The sequence below is a fragment of the Gorilla gorilla genome, chromosome 5 (genome assembly GCF_029281585.2).
Source record: "Gorilla gorilla gorilla isolate KB3781 chromosome 5, NHGRI_mGorGor1-v2.1_pri, whole genome shotgun sequence".
Lineage (NCBI taxonomy): Eukaryota > Metazoa > Chordata > Mammalia > Primates > Hominidae > Gorilla > Gorilla gorilla.
This window is the reverse complement of record NC_073229.2, coordinates 89,351,296-89,375,656: the sequence shown is the minus strand read 5'-3', so window position 1 is coordinate 89,375,656 and position 24,361 is coordinate 89,351,296.

Below are 24,361 nucleotides of genomic sequence, written 5' to 3'. Positions count from 1 at the left end.
CATGTTTTCAAATCTCTTCAGGATCACACATGCTTCTGAAAAGCCGAGGTACTTGTCTGCTTGAGAGACATGTACAGAAAAATTCTGGAAGAAGCAAGACTTGTGAACCAAAAATAGGGCTTAATTCAAATTTTTTACATGTGTGATCTCTCTCTCTCTCTCTCTCTCTATATATATATATATGTCAAAGTATGTGTGTGTGTATATATATATATCAATGTTTGTGTATATATATGTCTCAAGATGTATATATATATGCATACACATTAAGATATGTATTTATAACAATTATAAATGTTAATTTAAAATTTTCAGTGTTTTTTTAAACAGATATTGTAGAGTAGCTTAAGTAGAAATTAACACTGAAAATTTTTTATATGTTCTTTCTTGCTTTGAGCTCATGATACTAATGAACTAGTTTTTAATATTTTAACACAGTATTGTAAAAAACCTGGCAGAGATACAACAAAAAAATAAAATTTCAGGCCAATATCCCTGATGAACATTGATGCAAAAATCCTCAATAAAATACTGGCAAACCGAATCCTGCAGCACATCAAAAGGCTTATGCACCATGATCAATTTACATAAAGCATTTTTGTGGATTTAAAATTTTATTTTTAAATTTCATTCATTCATTCATTCATTCATTCATTCATGCATGCATGCATGCATGCATGCAACAAATCTTTGTAAAGTAGCTTTTAGGTGCCATGCATCAAAGTGAAAGAAAATAAAGGTGAAAAAAGTATATGGAGTTCCTCCCTTCATAGATTTATAGTCTTATATGTAGGAGTCAAACCTCTTTCACTGTTTCAGAATCAATTTCTATTCTATCAATATTATCATTCTCTAACCAGTCCTTAAAGTCTGTATGGTCCCCTAGCTGACTGACAGGAAAGTAAGATATAGGTTCTACAGGTGTTGCAATAACTAGAATGAATAGTAAAGAATATCATAATCTTAAGTTGACTGAACAGTTATACCAGTTATCTGAAGGATTATCTGGTTCACTGCAAAATAAAATATAAAAATTCTCTCTATATTATCAACTTGGTTATAGTAAAATCAAGAATGAGATATGGAAGGATAATACTGTATTTCTTACTTACAAGGCAAACATATTTTTTTCTTAAATGTTAATTTTTTTATTCTCTGATGGCCTAAAGAAATAGATGAAAAAATTTTAGATGTGTACTCAAAATTAGAAACTACAAAATATTATCAAATTCTGTATTTCATTTAAACCTCAAAACACCCAGTAAGTTAAGGTGAGTGCTGTTACCTTCATTTTACAGATTAGAAAATAGAATCCTAGGTTAAATGGCTTAAGTTTGCATAGCTAAAAAATAAGAGCATTTTCTGAAATCCACAGCCTATGTTCTTTCCATATATCCTTACTCTGTAAGTTACATTTGATATATTCTTCAAAAGCAGGGTCAAAATTCACTTCCCCACAAAGTCATCCTGTTTTCTGAGTAGTTCTATATCATTTAATCTTCATTTATTCCACCTAACTTTCAAACATATAATTCCTTTTGCACTTTAAACAATTGGAAGTGGGGTATTTTAAACAATAGTCTATACACATTGTTATTTTGTTTAGCTCACTACATTAAGCATACCATATTAAGAAAATATAATAATAGACATATTCACATGTTCCAGGTCCAGTCAGCAAACATCTACTCACTTCTCTTAGGAATCACGTTCAGAGTTGTAGAAAAGTCACAGAATAGCAAACCATAGTCCCTGCTTTAAATACCTTATCCCCTAATAGTGACACAATCCATAAATACAAATAATAATTCAAGACCAAATAAGGTAAAAGAACTACAGATAAGGTTCTATGTGATAACAAAGGGAAAACAAATTACTTTCTTTAGAGATTTCTTTTTCCAACTTTTATTTTGGATCCTGGGGGTACGTGTGTAGGTTTGTTACCTAGGGTATATGGCATGATACTGAGGTTTGGGTACAAAAGATCTCATTACCCAGGTATTGAGCATAGCACCCAATAATTAGTTTTTCAACCCATGCCTCTCTCCCTCTGCCCTGCAACTAATAGTCTCCAATTTCTGTTGTTGCCCATGTGTACTTAAATTTTATATGGAATAGGCTACTTATGTTTTAAAATCTTTCTGGACTTTTCTAGAGGGTAAAAATCAATGCAATCTGTATTGCATTGTATACTAATGCAATAGAATATTATTTATAAATAATATCAAAATAAATTATTTTAGATAAAATAAATAGAATAAGATATATCTACATAGATATATCTATGATAATGTGGTAAGTAAAAATCATTCCAAATATTTTTATTTTAGAATGCTAATGTGAGAATATTTTAATTTTTTTATATTTAGTAATAATGAGCAAAATTACATCAATAAGTTCAGTAAATAGTCTTTCATTGTTATCAATATGATACCTTTAAACGGTGAAAGAGATTCATTATATGTGAGACAAGAGAAAAATAAACAACCAATAACCTAAAGGAAACCAGCAAAGCATACCTTTTTATTAAATCACTTTTATTTATTTTCTATTTTTCTTTTGATTTCACTAACAACAACTAAACAGTCTTCTCAAAATAAAATGGCCTAAAGTACCCAAATTTGCGATACAATTTTGATTATTTAAGGAGAGACAAAGACGTACTTCTATTCTGAGGTGTACTTATTTTCTAGACTTTTGGTGTTTTAAGTGAATGTCTTACGTGCATCAAAATTCTGGCTATTTTTAAAAACCCAGTCTCATTCTCTGCATGTTTAAAAGTAATGAAAACAATTTGCAATGAAATGTAGTTACAATTTTGAAAACAAAGAATAACTTGGGTATTTTACAGAAGAAATGTTAATTAGCACTTATTAGTACACTTTTCCTACAAAGGAGAAATAAATATTTGAATGTTAGAATTTTTGCTAACACTTTCCTTTGTTCGCTGGTAAATAACTTTAAATTGGTTCAAAAAGTGCCTTGCTAGGTATAACAACTGGAAAGACATTTCATTGGTTATCAGAAATGCAGGTTGATTAATTTTTTAAAATAGAACATTCCAAATAATTTACTGCAGAGATATTATTTCAAAAGAAAGAAAGAAAATTTAAATGTGTAATTCGCCTAACTCCTCTACTTTTTTCTCAGTACTGTCTTCCTCCACTATTAACCATCATGACTGGCTTTTTTCCTATTCTCTTGACTTCTTTTCTATGTTTTTTTCTACTTCCTTGTTTTTTATTGAGAGACAGGGTCTTACTGTGTTGCCCACGCTGGAGTTCAGTGACTATTTCCAGGTGCAATTATAGCACCTTAAAGTTTTGAACTCCTGGGCTCAAGTGATCGTCTTGCCTCTGCCTATCAAGTAGCTGACAAGCGCAAGCTACCACAATTGTTTTTTATTTAATTTTAAATTACACACACACACACACACACACACACACAGCTTTGCCTTGTTTTTGCTTTTTAGGTTGAAGTTCTATGCCTTATTTGTAAATCAGCTACTTGCTACCCTTATAGAAAGCATATTTTGATTGTTCCAATATTCATGAAAATAATAAATTACTTTTGATTCCTCAAACATTAATTATAATACAAATTCATCAGCCTGTTTTAAAACTGACTTTTAATTTTTAGTTTTTATTAATTTTCTGGAATTTTGGAAGAGCTATTTCTTTATGTAAAGGGTAATAGCACTTTATCATATTACTTTACTGAATTTTGGTGAGGATTTCAGGTATTTCACACTTATATGATCAACACTCTCCATATTTAACTTCTGATTTCTTACATTGTCTGTTTATTTTTGAGAAAGGGTCTCGCTCTGTCACCCCGGCTGGAGTACCTTGGCACGATCATAGCTCACTGCAGCCTCAACCTCCTGGGCTCAAGTGATCATCCCACTTCAGCCTTCTGAGTAGCTGGGACTACAAGTGCACCCCACCATGACCAGCTAATTTTTGTGTTTTTTATAGAGGTGGGGTTTTGCCATGTTGCTTAGGCTGGTCTGGAACTCCTGGGTTCATGTGATTCACCTACCTCAGCCTCCCAAAGGGCTGGGATTATAGGCGTTTGTCACTGTAACCAGCTTCTTGCATTGTTTACAATTCGCTGTCATCCAAAACTAAGTTATCTCCTTTTTATATGTTTTGATTGTTTATATTAAAAACCATTTCTACTTCATAACAGACCCGAGTTATACAATGGACTTGGAAAAATATAATATCAATGACGGATCCAATGGCTTTATGATTATAAGCAAGATGACCTATATGATGGACAGTTACTGAATAGAGTCCACTAATTATCCTCTTAATATGGGTGTCCCCTTAAAATCTTTTAAAGGTATTCTTTAAATATAGAGATACCTACATGAACTTTAAATGAACCTAACTGGTGCATCTCAGACACACAATGTGTACTTTAAATAAATTGGGTGTCTGATGTTTTGTCCATGGTTGAAAAACTAATACATAAATGTGTTATTGTTGTTCTTATTGTATCACATAATAATATATATCATTTCATATCATATTATATCATTAAAGAAATTATATCTTCCATCATATACATGATGAAGTACAGAAATTTAACCCTGAGATTTATGGGAATGCAAAAATCACTCTTGTAATTACCCAATGATAATTACATCTCATGCATTCTAGCTCTCAAGTAACAAAATGTCATTTTCTAAGTGAATGAGTTAACGTGTTTCTGGGCTGGGTAGGTCACTGAATGTTATTCTCAGTAGACGATTCATTATATTGAGTAATACATTTCTTATTCAATTATACATTAAGTCTTTTGTCTTCTAATCATCACATTTGATTAAGTATGTGCTTAGTCCTGTATGACATGTAATGTATTGAGAAAAATATTTATGAATAAATTGATTATGACCAATAGTACCAAGATTCTTTAGCAAGAAGTAACACAAATATCGCTGGCTAGTTGAATCAAAGGTATGTTACTGGAAAGATATAATGAGCTCTCAGAATTAACAGAAGGCTAGCTAGGAAAAAGCACCTGGGAGCTATTTAGAACTAAATCAGGTGCAGAGATTTAGGGATGGGATACAGGATAAATCTCAACATGATCAGTGTACTTTTCTCTTTTGATCTCTGATAAGAATTATATTCTAAGGAGGGAAGATTTGATTGAATAGTTTGATCCAGTGGCCTAAGAGGAAAGTGTCCATAAATATAATGTTAGTAGACCTTGTTCAATTGGAAAAGCAAATTCTTCAAATAATATCGTGGTGCTTTCAGAACAGCTGTAGACTGTTTCATAGACAGAAAACAGTAAACATTTTTGTATGCTGGTAAAACAACTCTATTTAATGAGCAAATAAAGTCAACTATTGAAAGGATTAAAGAAAAAATACAATTAAAATTTTCCACGTGGAAAAATTTTGACATACCACTTATGATTGAAGAAACAAAGCAGTATAGATTTAGAATAAGAAAACTTAGGCTCAAGCCATGACCTTAAAATTTTTAACAATTTGATAATAGACAAATGACAATCTTCATATTTTTTAGCTATACATAGTTGTTTTATCTGTTTTATATTATTAAGTGAATACCAAATAAATCAGTGTGTGAGAATAACACTTTGTTAATCATTATGCAAACCATAATTGAGTTTACTATTGCTTGGAACATGTCAGTCTTTTATTAAACACAAGCAACTTTAAGAATTTTCTGGATATTTGCTGCTTAACAACAGAGAAGTGGTAAACACATGCATACCAGACAGATATGGATTTTTCCTTATTTTCTGCTCACTTTGTATATATTTGGATGAGACGTAAAAATTATATCAGGCATATATATGTTTGTGTGTATATATATGTTCATGTGAATGTAAATATATATGTATAAATATACATATTATATATGTCCTTTCAAAATGCAGTTTAAAAAATAACCATTGATTAAACTCTTTTTTCTTGATTCCACACTGTGACAATCAGTATTGTGTGAGATAATCCAACAGAACCTGAGTGATATAGATAATATTTTCTGCTCTTAAAATGTTCGTAATGCATTCTGAAATGTTGTTATTCTCCACTCTTTAAAGATCAGTGAAGTGCAAAGTTCCCCCAAGTAAAGTCGCTCCAAACAATGATGATAGTACTTAGTAACTCTGAGACCTAGATTAAGTAAAAGCTTTTAGGTTTTAGACAAGAAAATAGTAAATAGAAGTGTAATATTTGGAAACTGGATTAATAGAGTCAAAGAACAAATAATTCATCTTGATAGAATAAAGGTAGTGATCTCTTTCTAATAAGTTCTTATAGGAAAATAATTCTGTACAAGCCATGTTTCAGTTTATTATTTTTGTCCTTGTGCTTTTTTGTGCTTTTTTACCCATTGTTCTTAAAAGTGTATTTAGAGCACATACAACATAAAAGGGCCATACTGGATATTGTGTGACATATAAGTAATCTTAAACGTGTATTTCACAGTTTATAAATTTATAATATATTGAATAGGCAAAATATGAAAATAATTGATGGATTAAAAAATAAACACTACAAGAGGCAGTGATAATGTAATATAATTCAAACAAAGACAATTTTAATGAGAGAAGAAAAGCTTTATGGAAAAAGTGGCATTGTGGTGGGTACTGGAAATATTGATAAACCATAGAAACAATATGATGTTTCTAGGAAATAATAATAAGAAAAAGATAGGTCAGAGAAATGAAACAACAGAAATAAAAGCCTTTGTGTGGTAAAGTAGAGCAGGCATCTGCAGGCAGGTCTTTGAAATTGAGTGATATGGTTAAGCTTTGTCTCCCCACACAAATCTCATCTTGAATTATAATTCTTATAATTCCCACGTGTCAAGGGAGAGACCAGGTGGAGGTAATTGCATCATGAAGACAGTTTCCCCCATGCTGTTCTGATAGTGAGTGAGTTCTCACGAGATGTGATGGTTTTATAAGGGGCTCTTCCCCCTTCACTAGGCATGTCTCCTTTTGGCTGCCTTGAGAAGAAGCTTGCTTGCTTCCCCTTCGCCTTCCACCAAGATTTTAAGTTTCCTGAGGCCTCCTCAGCCATGCTGAACTGTGACTCAATTAAACCTCTTTACTTTACAAATTACCCGGTCTCAGGCCGTTCTTTATAGCAGTATGAAAATGGACTAATATACTGCGTAAATTAAAGAGATTCTACTCTCCAACCACTTCACTTTACAGATGAGAAATTGAGAGAGATTGCATGAGCTGTGCAAAGACAGTTTCTACTCCAGGCAGAACTGGAGTGTCACTATGTATCCTGGGTCTTAGTCATTTTTCATTATTCTGTACTTTTGGTTGAATGTTCAAGCACATGAAAATTAGGAGTACATTCCCACTAGTATCAGTTAGAAATTGAAAGATATGTCGAGTTAGGTCTTAAATTCCATGTGAAGATTTATCATTTTTACTGACCAGTCCTATGGAGCCAAAGAAGATTTTGAAAAACAAACAAACAAAACAAACCAATAATCTTGGTTTTGTGTATAATTTTCTAAACATTAAAGATAAATTTTTCATCTGAAATACAACATTTCATCTATTTAATGTTGTAATTCTTAAGTGGCAATTTTACTATCTAAATTTGCATTCAAGTATAAAAACACAACAACCATTTTTTTTTATTTATTCAATGTCTCTCTCAGGATAGGATATGTTATACTGTGGTGCACAAAGACAAAGTCTTAGAAGATTAACACCGAAGACATTTGGTTCTGGGTTACAGAAAATTTGCTGCAAAACTGCAGGAATTTCTGAGGCAGTTTTTTTCCCTACCTAATGACTCACTCTGTATTTCCAGCTGTTTCAGTTTATTGCAACTTCATTTGTTACCACCAGGAGGGAAGAAGAGGACATGGGTGGGGCAATGACTCTTTAATGCTTCTATCCTGAAATGACCAACACCAATTCCTTTCACTTTTCATTGACCAAAGTCTCAACTTACTTCAATAGGTATATGTATAAAGGAAGAGACACAAGACATCAGTAATGTCTACCATCTATGATTTGTCATTTTAAATCTTTATGAAAATATGTAAATTTCTGTAATCATTCTTAATCATCTTGCATAGATTTGGAAATTATCAGATATTCAGAAGTAACAAAAGTTTATTTATTTTTTCTTCTGTACTCCCCTCCAGCTTGCATTTCCACATGCAGGGTTTTCCTACTTGTATCAATTTTTCTTTTTCCCAAAAATTTAAAAAATATTTTTATGGGAGATTTCACAATTATGTCATTTCACAAATGCTTTACCAATTTTAGTTAATTTCAAATGGTCCAAAAACAGAAAATGTTACTTTAACTTTCAGCCTTAAACATATGGTAGATTTGTGTTTTGAGAAACTCTGAGTATACATTCCATTGTATCTCCTGCAGTGGCATACCTGTTTGGATTCATTTATATTCCACCACAAAATTTCTCTGTAGATACTAGAACCAGACAATCTTGCTCTCATAATGTCTGATAGGAGTTTTATTAGTTTTTAACCAATGCAAGAAAGGCATTTTCCTAACCTTTGAAATTATTTGTTGGTTGGATTCCATAGCTCTCCCCCTTCCCCACACCTTGTGACATATACTACCTCAACTTTTAAAGGGAAACAGTTTTTCTCTTTTGAGATTAAACTACCATGCACGATAGAATATACAAATGTTAAATACATCAATAATCAAAACTTCACAGGAATCCTGTATCCCACAATATACAATGCAGATTTTCTCAGAAGATTACCTATATCACAGGGAAATTGTGGAAATTTTGGATCAAATTACTTTGAATGGAAAGTGTTGCTTTCTCCTCTAATTCAACTCTTCTTCCCTTGCTTTGTCTATTGTCAGTGGATTTTTCCCCCTCACTTTTAAATTCCAACAATTTTTTTTCTGTCACTAACTTGAAAATGATATCCATGTTAATATCTTCGCATTTTTAACTTAAAAGTTATTTACAACTTTATTTAAATTTTTATGGGTATATATTAGATGTATATATTTATAGGGTACACGTAATGTTTTGACATAGGTATACAATTTGCAATAGTGACAACAGAGTAAAGGGAGTATCTGTTGTCTAAAACATTTATCATTTCTTTGTGTTAGGTACATTCCAATTCCACTTTTTTAGTTTTTATAAAATGTACAAGAATTTCTTGTTGACTGTAGTCACCTGATCATGCTATCAATACTAGATCTTTTTCATTTTAACTATATTTTTGAACTCATTAACCATCCTTACTTTTCTCCTTCCCTGCAACACTTTCCAGCCTCTAGTAACCATCATTCTACTCACTATCTCCATGAATTCAATTGTTTTCATTTTTACCTCATACAGTAAGTGAGAACATGTGAAGTTTGTCTTTCTGTTCCTGGCTTATTTCATTTAACGTAATGACCTCTAGTTTCATTCATGTTGTTGCCAATGATAGGACTGCATTCTTTTTTATGACTGAATAGTACTTCAGTGTGTATATGTGCCACCTTTTCTCTATCCACTCATCTGTTGATGGACATGCAGGTTGCTTCCAAATCTTGGTTATTGTCATTAGTGCTTCAAGCAGCATGGGAATGCAGATATCACTCTGATATATTGATTTTTTTCCTTTTAATATTTATCCAGCAGCAAGATTGCTAGATCATACGGTAGATTTATTTTTACTTTCTTGAGGAACTTGCAGATTGTTATCCACAGTGGCTGCACTAATTCATATTCCTACCGAGAATGCATGTGGGTTACCCTTTCCTCACATCCTCATCAGCATTTGTTATTGCCTGTCTTTTGGATAAAAGCAATTTTAACTGAGGTGAGATAATATCTCATTGTGGTTTTGATTTACATTTCTCTGATGATGTTGAACATTTTTTATACACCTGTTGGCCATTTATGTGTCTTGTTTTTAGAAATGTCTGTTCAGATCATCTGCCTAATTTTTAATTTGATTATTTGGTTTTTTCCTGTTATTTGAGCTCCTTATATATTCTGGATATTAATTCCTTGTCAGATGGGTAGTTTACAAATACTTTTTTTCATTCTGTGTATTATTTCTTCACTTAGTTGATTGTTTCCTTTGCTGTACAGAAGCTTTTAGCTTGATATTATCCCACTTTTACACTTTGCTTTGGTTGCCTGGGCTTATGGGATAATACTCAAGAAATCTTTGCCCAGACAATGTCCTGGAGTGTTTCCCCAATGTTTTATTTTAGTAGCTTCATGACTTATATTAAGTTATTAATTCATTTTGATTTACTTTTTGATCATGGTGAGAGATGGGGGTCTAGTTTCATTCTTCTGAATATGGATGTCCAATTTTCCTAGCACCACTTATTGAAGATACTGTTCTTTCTCCAGTGTATATTTTTGGCATCTTTGTTGAAAATGAGTTTACTATAGATGTATGGATTTATTTCTGTGTTCTCTATTCTATTCCATTGGTCTATGTGTTTGTTTTTATGCTGGTACCATGCTATTTTGGTTACAATAGCTCTATAGCATAATTTGAAGTCAGGTAATGAGATGTCTCCAGTTTTGTTCTTTTTGCTCAGGATGGCTTTGGCTATTCTGGGTCTTTTGTGCTTCCATAAAAGTTTAGGATTATTTTTTCTCTTTCTGTGAAAAATATCATTGGTATTTGTATAAGGATTTCATTGGCAGTTATTTTGCTTGAACTAATTCCAGTGATATGTTTGAACATTATGAGCATGGTTTATTTAAAAATGTGTAAATTCATGTTTATTTTTCAAAAGTGAAAATGGAGCCATATTAATACTTTTATCAAAATGTTACTTTATGCTGTAAAAATGTGCTGTTTCCTTTTGTGTATCATTTTAAATTACCAGTGTCTTTGATTTCATATGAAAATAAATATTAGAAGAAACATTATTCCGCAAGGCACCAAACATCCACTTATTAACAGCCCTACATAACTTTCCACTATTTTGAACAGTAATAAATTGGGAAGCTCCTTAGAATATGAAAATCTATACTGAATTCCACATTTTACTATGGTCTTGTTTTAAAAGATGTGTAACCAAATTAATCTTTCCACAATAACTTTGGAATCTAACATTTGCAGTTCTGTGTCTATCAGTTTTTTATTGTACTGAACTTTAGAAAGTTCTTTATCATTCAAAATGCAGTAATTTTTCTTTTCATAATTAACATTCTATTCCATTCAAGTACAATTACCTCTTCCACTCCATCCTGCGTAAATTGAATTTCCTACTTGTTCTTACACTTTAACTAGGATCTTCTTCACTTTATTCAAAACAAATAGAGTTGGAATATTAGTGGTCTTAGTAGATGTGTTTAACCTGTTTTATCCCCCAAAATATCTCATCATTAAATCAATACACAAGCCAGTTGTTTTCTATGTGTACACTGGTCTGTATAAATATCAGGGTGTGTGGGTGCGGGAAGGGATTAGTTATAAAAGAGCAATACTCAGCTGCTTAGGTGATTTGAAAAAGTTCTAAGAGATAAAAGTAAATCTGTGTATCAAAATAAATGTTGTGTTATCTTGGCATATGTTTTCAAGACTTCTTTTAGCAAGCCTTCTTAGAAACTTTGAAGTTCTTAGGTGACTTTATAGATATGACTTTATAGATATAAAGCACTTTTAAGCTTCCTACCTTAAGATTTATTTTAAATCCTCTTAATCTTTTCAATGAGATTAAGCTTTACTAAGAATTGAGTCTGATACAGTAGCATTTATATTGTATTGGGGGAAATGCCTGAAAAATCAGAAAAAGATAGGATATTAGAAGTTTGACTAGGTCACTACGTAATAAAAAGAAAAAAGTTTCCATTTACAATGTGTACTCTTATATCCATGTATACTGTTTTGAAGTAGCACTCTATTAACTTTAATTAATAGAGTATTTAACTTGTATTTTTATGAATCTAGCGCAAATATAGCTATGGTCTACAGTGACTTCTATTTTGAAGACCTTTCTGAATCAATGCAAATTGCTTTTAGAGTAATTTCATTAAAATATTGTTTTTAGAATAGTTTCAATGATGGATATCATTCACAATAATATGTATATGACTTATAAAATATCTCAATCTTATGTGTTACATCAGAACACTGCATTTACAAATAATTCAAATATATAAAAATTACAGTACGTTAATATTTTTCTGCTAGGTCATAAAACAGTTAAAGGAAAATCACCTTGGATAAGTAGAGTACAATGACCTCAGTGGGGGTTTAATTTTATTTTCACATATTTCAATTTAACAAAAAGGCAGAAGCTACAACACAACATTCTTTTAAAACAAACACCAGGATAATTCATCTGGAATTAATGAAGAAGAATAAGAAAATTATTTCAAAGCCTTTCTGGCAGATTGGAATAGATTAGAGCCTAGATATATTATGTGGGAGTCCAACAGCAAGAGCTACAGTATAAATGACTCAAGCTATATTATCCTTTTTGTCTTTAGCTTTCAGCAGCTTCCTTCTGATGTGTCTGAAGGGTTTTGTTTTGAATGTATAGATTTCACTGTATTTATTGAATCTATCGATTTATGTGTTTTAGCACAGTGGGGTCATATTCAGCCACAATTTCTTCAAGGTTTTTGTTTTGTTTGTTTTAGTACTGCATTCTTTCATCTCTTTTCTTGGTACACGGATGTCTCAAATGCTAGAAATTTTATTGTCTAACAGGTCTGAGGCTCTATTCATTTTTTTCACCAATTCTTTTCTCTATTTAGATGGATAATCTTCATTGATCTGCTGTCAAGTTCACTGACTTTTCTTTTCTGTCATCTTCATTCTGAATTGAACCCACCCAATGAAAACTTTCACTTCAGTTATTTCAATTTTCAATTGTAAAATTTTCATTCAATTCTTCTTTATATATTCTATCTATTTGCTGAGACTTTGTATTTTTCCATTGAATTCAATAGTGTTCTCAATTATTTACAAGGGCATTTAAAAATAGCTACTTTAAAGTGTTTGTCAGATAAATTCGACATTTAAACATGGGCATCTATTGGTTGGCTTTTCCCATATCAGTTGATATTTTTCTGGTTCTTCATATGTTGAATAATTTTAGACTATACCCTAGGCATTTTAAATAATAAATATGAGATGCTGGATCTTATTTAAATCCTATTGAGGATATATGCATTTTATTTTAGCAAGCAGTTGATTTGTTTAGTTTCAGGTCACAAATTCCAATGTCTTCCCTAAGCCTTGTCTCCAATGTCCATTCTGTTTTCAAACCTTTGTTCTGTTTGTATTTGTATTTATCCTAAGTGTTTGCCATCAATGGTCAATCTGTGATACGGCTGGTCGTCTATTACCACATTTTCTTTGTCTTTGCTATGCTGAATAAAATCAGATCCACATCTGTGCAACACAGGGGTGATTTAGGAGTTTATTAAAAATGTGATGGGGTCACTTTGCTTAGCTCCTCCTTCTGCCATCTCCCCTGTGCACTCCAGTTCCCTTTCCACTTAGACCTCTTGCCAGGAAGTTGGGGTTTAATATTCTGCTCTTCACTTCCACGACTGCACCCCCATCTGATGCAAGAAGCAAAAGAACAGGCAATATAAAACAAAAACAATAGGAGTCGCTCCTACTTCCTGGAAAAATGACTGTAGCAAACAGAAAGGAAAGTTCCCCTCCCTCATAATTTTGACTACTATAGGCTTTTGTCACCATCAGCTATCACCACCAGCATGATGGAATTGCTTAAGACTAGTACAAAGAATAAGAGAGAAAAACAAAAACAACAAAAAAAGGGATGTGGCACAGGGAGGTTGGGATGGGGAAGGAATCTGGTATTCTCTTTAGGCATTGGGAGTCTCCTTTCCCACTCTTTTGAGTCAGAACCAGAGTTCTCCCATCACTCTCTAACTCCATCTGTGGCCAGTTCTGAAGCATTGCGTTCAGACTATGGATATTTGAGGGGAAAAAATGGTAAATTCACTGGCATTTGGGTATTCTACCCATTTTACCTGCTACTGTTTGCTTGAGTCAGTCCTCATACAGCAGCTGCAGGCTTTGTATAGCTATATTCAGTGAGAAATAGTAGAGTGGAATGTCATTATTCCATCTTCCCTGGAATCAGAGTTGGTATATTGTTATCTTGACAACAGTGTCTCTATCTTGATTATATATTTCCCACAAATAATTAAATTTCATTTTTGTTGTTTTTTTTTGTTTGGAAATCCTAGGAACTTATAACATCTTCAAAAATATTGAAAATAATTTTTTCTCTATAATTAAAATTTTTATAGTTTGTAATAAATTGCTCAAAAATATACCACTATTTTATAGTTTATTTTACATACATTGATGAAACATCAGTATTTTCTAGTGTAGTTTACTTTTGATAAATTTTGTAATTAATTTTATTTTATAAGATTGGTACTATTTGTTCATGCATTCATTTTTAATTTTTTTGTTGGAAGATCAATTTTGTCTTTATTTATTAAATATTCCTAATTATTTCCACTTGACACTACCTATATCTGGATTCTCAATGCCATAAAAGTGTACATTTGTCTATTCATACAAAATTTTTGCCTCCTTAGATATGTGTTAAGGCCAGTGCTCTCCTGGTTTTTTTTCTGTTGTTATTTATATTTTTCTTATCTATTTTCCGGATATTTTTTTCATATCACTTAAAATCAGATTAGCCAATCTCCTTTTAAAAAGAATAAACTCATTGGGATTATAATTTGAATTGCACTAAATTTTACATTACGGTATGAGGACTAGCATTATTGTAGAATTAAGTTTTTTCACAGAGAAGCAAATTCTAACTTACGGTAGATTAATTTTTTGGGGGGATGTTACTGTTTTGGTTCTTTAACTTGCAAAAGGATATATCTCTTGGACTTAAAATATCTATCTGTTATTTTGATAATATACATGGGTTTCTGTTCAAATTTGGTCATCTGTATTGAAGTTTTTCATTATGAGAATATTTTTATAATGTCATTTTATCTCCTTGAGAATGTTTTTTGAGGCCAGGTTCTGAATATGGTTGGAAGTAAGTTGGGATAAAAATAGAACAGAGTTAATTTTTAGCTTTAATTTAGTGGTGACCTTGGAAGTCAGCTTTATTAAGGTACTGTTAGATTTCTTCTGAGAATTTTTGGTGAACAAAATCTACTGTGCTCACTAGTAACCCAAAGAAGATCCATAAAAGATCAGTGGTTTGTTTTACAGGAGCTGCCTCATAAATGTAGGAGAATACCAACTGATAGTGTCTCTTCCCCTCAGCTAATAAGGGTAGACACTTAATAGGTATAACCTAGACTTATTTTTTTTTTAGCCAAATGTACTTAAATAGAAAAATGTATAGACTATGAAAGAATATTTATTTAAACTTTGCTGGATTTTCCAGAACACTCTCCAGACTTCATCATGCATATAATAGAGCATAGTTTTAGTATGTTTGATTTGATGCTCTTAACCAAAAGCAACTATGGTATCATCATCCATTCAGTTGCACTGGACAAAATTTTAATCTAAGTATCATCTTCAATTTCAATATTTTCCACATATTCCACATACTATCTGCCAGCACATTTTTTGAGCCTTGCTTCTCTAATATCTCTGAAACTTGACATCTTCCATTACGTTTGTTAAATCCGGGCCCAATGCTTGAACATCTCTTACACGGATTTCTGCACAATCTTCTGGTATAGGGGGTCTCTTCACCAACAATACAAGTATTGAAACCACATATTGCCAGTGATGCTTCCAGTTATTAACCTTTTTTGCTGCAGTACCTTGTTTACCTTGCTTATTATTAATGAAGTAAGTGCTTTTAAGTTGTACATTATTTCTCCTGTGGGCAATCTTTTATAATTTATCTTCTCCACTGCATCTTTCATTCAATGGTTTTCTCTATATTATGACAGAAGCAGAATATGTACTTTAAATTCAAAGAAAAAAGTGTTTCACAAAATAAATGTGTTTTAATGCTTGCTTTGTAAATTTCCAACAATTTTTATACATTATTTTTGTGTTCGCAGACAAGAGACTTCTAATTCTGTTTTTCTTTTCTTAACAGTGTTTAAACCACTTTTACCATAGCAAGAAAAAAAAGGATATATATGTAATTGTTTGTGGATTTAGGCCTTTCGCTATTTAAGTGAGAATTTTTCCAATAAAATTCTAACTCTTTGAGGTTGTTTGGTGACCTTGCATGAAATACTGGACTGGGAGTTGCATGACCTGAGATGTTTCTCAAAAATTTGGTTCTCTTCATTGTCAAGATGCTTAATTTTGGAATGTCTTATTTATTTTCATGGCTTTATACAGCCATTCACATCTTAAAACACAGTGTGTAAGTTCTGATTTATCATTAATGAAACCAGATAAATATTAATATTTTAAATTGTTGTGATTTTGAGCTTTTGGGGGTTGGTGTTCATTATATTAGACTAATATTCTTCATAATATGGTTTAGATAGTTATACTCTGAGAAATATCAGTGATGCTATTTTCTTTTATACTTTTGTTCTTATTACTCTCATTTTATTCCACAGTTTGTTCATGTTGGTTTGAGTTTTTTTTTTTTTTTTCACTTGTCGGTTTTATAGGACACATTTTACTAAACCCAGAAAATATTCTTAAATCAACTTAATTGGACATGCTCAACATCACAGTATACTGAAATTAACAGTCTGAGCTCCACAAAGGAGTCTGGTTCTTCCTCAGGATAACTTGTACACAGCATACCATGAACACATACATATCAATCTGAATATTACACACTTTAATGAAAATGAGTCCATGTTTCCTTATGTTTAGATAAATATGCATATAAATGGAAGTTCTAATATTTTCTTCCTGTACATGCACAGCAAATCTATTTTTTTTTCTGCCTTGAATATACGTCACCCTAATTTGTGGACTGATAGACAGCTAGGATATACTATTTACAGTTAAATGTGATTTCTAATTTTTTCATTTTTTTTTCTTTTATTCTAGATGATTTATTTCCTACAGAATTTGATTGCTATTTCAATTAACTCATTATTATTTTGCTACATAGGGTAACCAGAAACACAACCAGAGGCTCTAGGCAAACAAAACTTGCACACATTGCTGATCACTAAGCTATCCCCATGTACTCTATCATTTCACTGTGGGGAAAATATGACATATGTCATTTCTTCTGCATTGAACTGTCTCTCAACAAGCTCACTTCCATGCACCCCCATCTCCTCTTCCTGACAGGTCTGCCAGAATGTTTGATGACTTATTGTTACTATTAAATTTATCCTGCATCATCAATAAGCAAGTCCTAGGAAGGGAATACAGATTAATTCACTAAATGATACATTGATACATTCTCAGTGTTATTGCCTATTACTCAAATGTTAATGCAATGGTTATGGCAATCTCAATGTAAAATAAAATATCTCTGACTTAATAATAGTAGGCCATTAAATCACATAAATGTCTGAGAGCTCTCTGGGGAGTGTTAAAATTGAGCAGCCAAAACCAGTTGAGGAGGGAAAAAAACCAACAACAATCTGAGTATCTTTTGCTTTTCTTTCTTTTAAATAATCTTTTTTATAGAGTAAATTGTAGGGGAAATTATAAGCAATCTAAAATCACAAATGTATGGTCTTTAATGTATTATACAGGTTTTATAAAGGCCCATTTTTTCCCCAAAATAAGCAAAATAAAGAGAGTCACAAACTATTTAATTGTAAAGCCTAAAGATAACCTTGGTCAAATTTTATTCTTATACTAATTTAAATTATTTTCTTTCCCATGTAGAACAACATTAGTGACTGAACACCCAATTTTAAAGAAATAATTGTGTATAGGCTATGGACAAAAATAATTTGGAGTGATTCTAGCCAAAATGAGACAGGAAACACAAAGAAATGTAATGCATTCTAATCCTTCGATTTTCTTCTGTGGTTTACAAATTTGCCAAGGTGTCCGGTAATTAGGTTAGAATGCATAGTGAGATCATTGAAAGAGAATATGTTTTCTCCCCTATTTACTTTATTCTCTCTTCAAATAATTATGAGTTCTTGTCATATACTAGGCAATGTTCTCTGTATTGGAGGTGTAACAGAAGATAAAACAATGCCTGTTAAGGTTTCACTCTGCTAGAGCAACAAATAGTAGGCAAAACAATGAATATTTATATATTAGGAATAAAAAGATGTTACTGAGAAAATACAGCAGGGTAAAAGATTAGGTATAGGAATGGGTCCTATCTGATAGAAAGTTATCAGAGGAAACTTCTCAAATAAATTGACATTGAGAAGTGATCTGAAGGAAGTGAGATAATGAGAAAATTGATATCTGGAAGGAAAGACACATAAACAATCCTTGAGTCAAGTGAGCATGTGTTGTATTCATGAACCTGAAAGGGACTATATGGTTGGACCCGAGTGAGCAAGAGAGAGTGATAAGAAAGATGATTATCATGGACCGATACAGCTTATTCATTTGCCCCTGTCTCCAGTTTACTCAGGCCTTAGTTAAAACAATAATGAATCTGCTTTGAAATACATATTTTAAAACATAAAGTCACCCTATGAACTATTTGTTTATTTTTTACTTTATCACCTTTTATTGTTCTTCCATGAGACCTGGCATTGAGACAACAATACCAGAAATAGAGATCTTTTTTATTCTCTTCATTTCTGAGTTTATTCTAGGCTTTTCATTTAGCCTTATGTTTGTTACTTTAGGAATGTACTTGAAAATATGCTTGTCACAAGGACACAGTGAATGAAAAAGCAAGAACTGAAATAATAGCTTTTAAAGATGGCCTGAAAATGGATTATCTGCTTAGCCATTCTTTGTTGTTTTAAAAGTTTTTGATTGAAGAATGTATGAAAGAGAGTGCGAGCGAGCACGCATGCATGTGTGTGTGTATTTCCAATCTGAATACCAGAAGACTACAGTAAAACATACCGTGTTTCAGATGTATTTAGAAAAGGCAATATGAGCAAATGGGAGGATATATTAAAGGCAGGAAAAAGACACACAAAAAAAATATTACTATAGGCGGCTCTTTTCCCAGTGACCGCCAAGCTTCTGTTAGGCACATTGAATCCTTGTGGATATGCTTGTAATAATGGATAGAAAATTAAATTGAAATCTAAACTCAAATAAAGTTCTCTTAATTTGATTTTGTCCCCTGGCATACCATAAGACATGAATAATTAAATAATGTTACAAATTAACAGCCTTTCCTTGTGTTATTCAACAAACTTTTATTTGCATTCAGTCTTCTTGATGTATGTGTACTTGTCCCTATACATTTTCATATTCACAATATAGGCTGAAAAGTCACCTATACTCTCTGTATGTCAGTTTCATCGACTGAAAACTGAGAATGATAGTAATTACAACATAAGATGAGTATAGGAATCAGTGCAATAATCTATTCATAGTGCTTAGTACACACATTGACACATAGTAAACACACCATGTGATAATTATTGCTATGACATAGTACCATTTAGGAACAACCAAAATAAGATTGAATGAGAAAAATCATTTTGTATATCTTTCACATTGCTATTTTGCATTTGATTGCCCTTCCTGTCTACTGTACTAGGGAGAAATAATAGGAATATAAGGAAAATAGAAAGACAACAAGGTTGGTGGGGCAGGTTCCAGTTATGTCAAGGGCAGTATTCCCCAAAGTATATTTTTCAGAAATTAAAAATAAACTAAATTATATTGTTAAATAGATTCTATATTATTTAGCTCTTCGAGAGATCTTCCCCCCATGGCCAGAAAAAGAGGCCTCAGTGTCACTGAGATGATAACACAAAACAAGCACCAGAAACAACAAAAAAGTTGTTGTTTATCCAAGATTTTTCAAATAAAACAAGCTATAAATATCTAAACATCCTGCTAGTACCTCAATTTTTTTTTTACTTTTTTTAAGGAGAAGGTGCAATTAGATTCAACTGAACACTAGTAAAAATGTAATTTAGAAGAAAAACAACAGATTTTGTTATTCTGAAAACCTAGTTCAGGGAAACGGACAAGAACTATGAGAAAGAACATCAATATAAAGGCCTTGATATGAGAATAATAAGCTGAGGTGGCAGCCTTTTTTTAAAGTCAGAGCTATTGTATGATCTTTGTGTTATACAATTACATGTATGGGACTTACATGTAACTTAATAATTATGAATGAAATACAGTTTTAATTTGCCTGAATCCTGGATTGCAATTATCCATCTTAGTGCTATTTTTCGAAGTACAGATAAATAAAAACTGATTACATGTTTGGAAAAATAGCTAATCTGTAGAGAAAATCAGTGTACTTGATATATCCCTCCCATCGCATATTTCCTTCTCAAACTGAACAGGATCAGAGAATTCCATTTGCTAGTTACGTTTTCTTTATTTACATATTGGGTTGTGAGCATGCTCTGAGCTGCTGCAATAGGTTTAAGTCCACATTTTAGCAACACCATATGTAATGTGCTGGGATGATTCTAAATATCTGATAAACTTGTATTGAATTCTAGTACTGTTCAAAATTACAGCAAAAGAATATTCTAATAGTTAAACATTTAATCGTGAGCAGCAGTACAATTTTCACCATTTTATGTCCTATTTGTTTCAAATATTTAAATTAACTTTATGCTAAAATAGTGGAACTATAATAAGCCAAATCTTTCGAATTAGACATTAGTGTGTCTAAAGGTCATAAATATAGAAATAAAAATAAACACATTTTTGGATGGTATTTCAGTATAACTTTGGTGAAAGATAGATGCCATGGTAGAAATAAGTTCGGGCCAGGCGCAGTGGCTCACGCCTGTAATCCCAGCACTTTGGAAGGCCGAGGCGGGCGGATCAGCAGGTCAGGAGATAGAGACCATCCTAGCTAACACGGTGAAACCCCATCTCTACTAAAAAAAAAAAAAAATACAAAAAATTACCCGGGAGTGGTGGCGGGCGCCTGCAGTCCCAGCCACTCCAGAGGCTGAGGCAGGAGAATGGCGTGAACCCGGGAGGCAGAGCTTGCAGTCAGGAGAGATCGCGCCACTGCACTCCAGCCTGGGCAACAGAGCGAGACTTGGTCTCAGATAATAAATAAATAAATAAATAAATAGTTCGGATAATTAAGGTAGAAATTAGGGTATAAGTATAATTATTTTAGAACAGCATGATTCTTTTGAATAAGAGAACAATAGGAACAAATACATTATTTAGGGAGACATTTCTAGTAGGTTTTAAAGAATAACTTATGTGCTAATTTAATTTGTAGGTAAAGTGAATTTTAGTTACCCCTAGCCAATCTTCATGGTCAAATTGTATCAGCAATTAAACTTTATTAGGGAAAATAAGATAAAATAATTTGCGTGAAGCGACTAAAAGAAATATTGTACCAATGACCTCTTCTAATAAATACTATTCACAAAAAAGTTGTATAATCTGTTCATGTGTCCTTAAAAAGACAAAAACAAGCCTAATTGGAAAATCTCCAAGCCCCTTAGGGAGAGGCCTCAGCCCTCTTATATTTCAACTCTAACCATTGCCATTTATCAGAGTGAGCGTTCAATAGGCCCAGCTCAGATGAAGGGATGGAGAGAAGAAGACTATGACAATGATAAAGGGTGAACTTATCTTTATTGGTTCAAAAACTATTTTATTTGGAATACAACTAGCAAAATGGAAAAAAATACAAACTTTAAAAACAAATTACTTTGAAACAGATTCTTAGTCACCTAGGCTAGAGTTCAGTGGCACAATCATAGCTCACAGCAGCCTCGAACTCTTGGACTCAAGTGATGCTCCTGCCTCAGCCTACAGAGTAGCTAGGATTACAGGCCCGTGCCACCATACATGGCTATTTTTTTTCTTATTTTTCTGTAGAAATGGGGGTCTCGCTATGTTGATTGGGCTAGAAAAGATTTCCAAAATGGTGGTAAGAGTTGCTCAGCATGTCCTCTCACCAGAGGAACATAAATTTAACTGCTGAAAGTTATTTATAAAAAAAGAAAAAAATAAAGTCTTTGACATTGTCTTAAATGGCATACAACAAAGGGAGAAACACCTATTAGAACCTTATGGTAATCAGAGACAGAGTCTGTGGTATTTGAGTCTTGATTGTTCCCTTAATTCCTCCCTCATTCCCACCCAACAAAGTGTCACAAAAGCTCAGAAGCTCCAAAGCAAAGAAGTTCCTTCACCCCCGAACTCCTATTCTAGGACTACAGTTTCATTCTGAGAGGGGCAGGCCACCAGTAACTCTGATCTCTGCTGCTGTGATAGTTGACAGGATAGTGTAGCCATATCTTGTATATGTACTAGAAAACCAAAATCTTAATGGCTAACTTTATTGTGACATTTGTTTTATTGTGATGATCTGAAATAGAACCCACAATATCTTTGAGGTATACCTGTAAAATCAAAAGTACAAATGATAAGATAAACAAAAAAACAAGTGAATGAATAAATGAAGGCACATCAAAATATGCCTGACAAAATTAAGTTTATTTTTTGTTGCAAATCATATTGTTATATACAATGTAAGAAAACACTTGTTAATCATGTATCTGGCAAGGTACTTTTAGCCAGAACTTATAAAGAACACTTACAATTCAATAACAATACAGAAATAAACACATTAAAATATGAGCAAAGCATTTAAGTAGTTACCTCTTCAAAGAAGACAGCAGTGGCCTGTAAGCACACAAAAATATACTTGACATCATTAGTCATTTAAAAAAATACAAGTCTAAACTTGAAAACGCTACCACTTTACAACCACTAGATCAAATATAATAAAAATATAGACAATAATTTTCCATTAAGATGTAGAGAAATGGGAACCCTAATATGTTGCTAGTGAAAATGTAAAATCATCCAGCAATTTTGGAAACTATTTTGGCAAGTCCTCAAAATGTTAAATATAAATTTATCATATGACCCATCAATTCCAATTCTTACATGTTCTGAAGAAAATTGAAAATATGTATCTACAGAAAAGTTGTCCAAAAATGTTACAGTAGCATTAATAAAAATTTAAAAATGGAAATAATCCAAATGTCTATCAACTGAGGAATGGATAAATGAAATATTTTACATCTGTACAATGAAAGATTAGATGGCGATACAAAGGAATGACATACTGATGCATGCCACTAAATGGACTAACCTTAAAAAATTATGCTAAAAACAAGACAGTCACAAAGACAACATATTGGTCATTACCATTTATAAGAAATATACAGAAAAGGCAAATGCATAGACACAAAATACATTATTGATCACCTAGAGCAGATGGGGAGATGGGAACTGAATGCTAATACATTCTTTTCCTGGTTAAAAAAAAATTCTAAAATTAGATTTGTGATGATGGTTGCACAAATATCTAAATATACTAAAATCACTGAATTGCATACTTTAAATGGTAAAGTGTATAGTTTGTGAATTATATCTCAATATAGCTGTTTAAAAAATACATAGAAATTTTACACATAAAGCTATTTTTTAATAGTGCAATGGAGTCATTATACAGGTAATCAAATTAAATGTTCATTTAAAAACTTATCTGTAGGAATTTTGCTGGAATTTGCACAATATTTTCTCTAATTCACTATTTTATTTTTAATATTCTCATTTTTTAATTGACAAATATAAATTGTATATATTTGTCATATATAATACGTTGTTTTGAAATACACACACGCATGCACACATTAGGAATAGCTAAATTGACTCGTTAGTAAGTGTTAGGGAAGCAGGAGTCAATATTCTGCCTAAGACAATCCCTAAAGTACAAGCTAACACCCGATTTACTCTTTCTCTGTCCAAGCAAGGTTAGATAATCACATATAGAACTTTAAGAAATACCCTCCAACTTTGTAGAAAAAATCAAGTGTGAAACCATAAATATGGTACATAAGAAGGGGAGAGTTATTTTCCGGACTCCTTTAACTGATAAGCAAAGATACAATAGATCATGGATGGAGACTCCTGACATACCAGTTCTATCAAAGCAGAAATTGCAGATATAAATTATTATAAATAATTACAAAATGAAATTTTTGTAAAAATTTGACCAGAGGGAAAAGAAAATTAGGTGGGTCTTGATTTAAAAAAAGTGGGTGTTGGAGTGAATTAGGAGTTTTGATTATGCATCCAGCTCTGAAATGTTTATAAACTTCTGTTTGCTACTGACTCTTTAGTGCAGAATAGAAACAGAATAAAAGCCTATACTTAACACAGGGGCACAATGGAAAATGTTGCTATGCGTGTAACTGTAACTCAATCATTATATGTAACAGACAAGAAAAGAGAAAACTAGCAAACAGGACTATCATAAATAAAATGGTCACTTAAATTCAAGTAAGTTTTATGAGTAT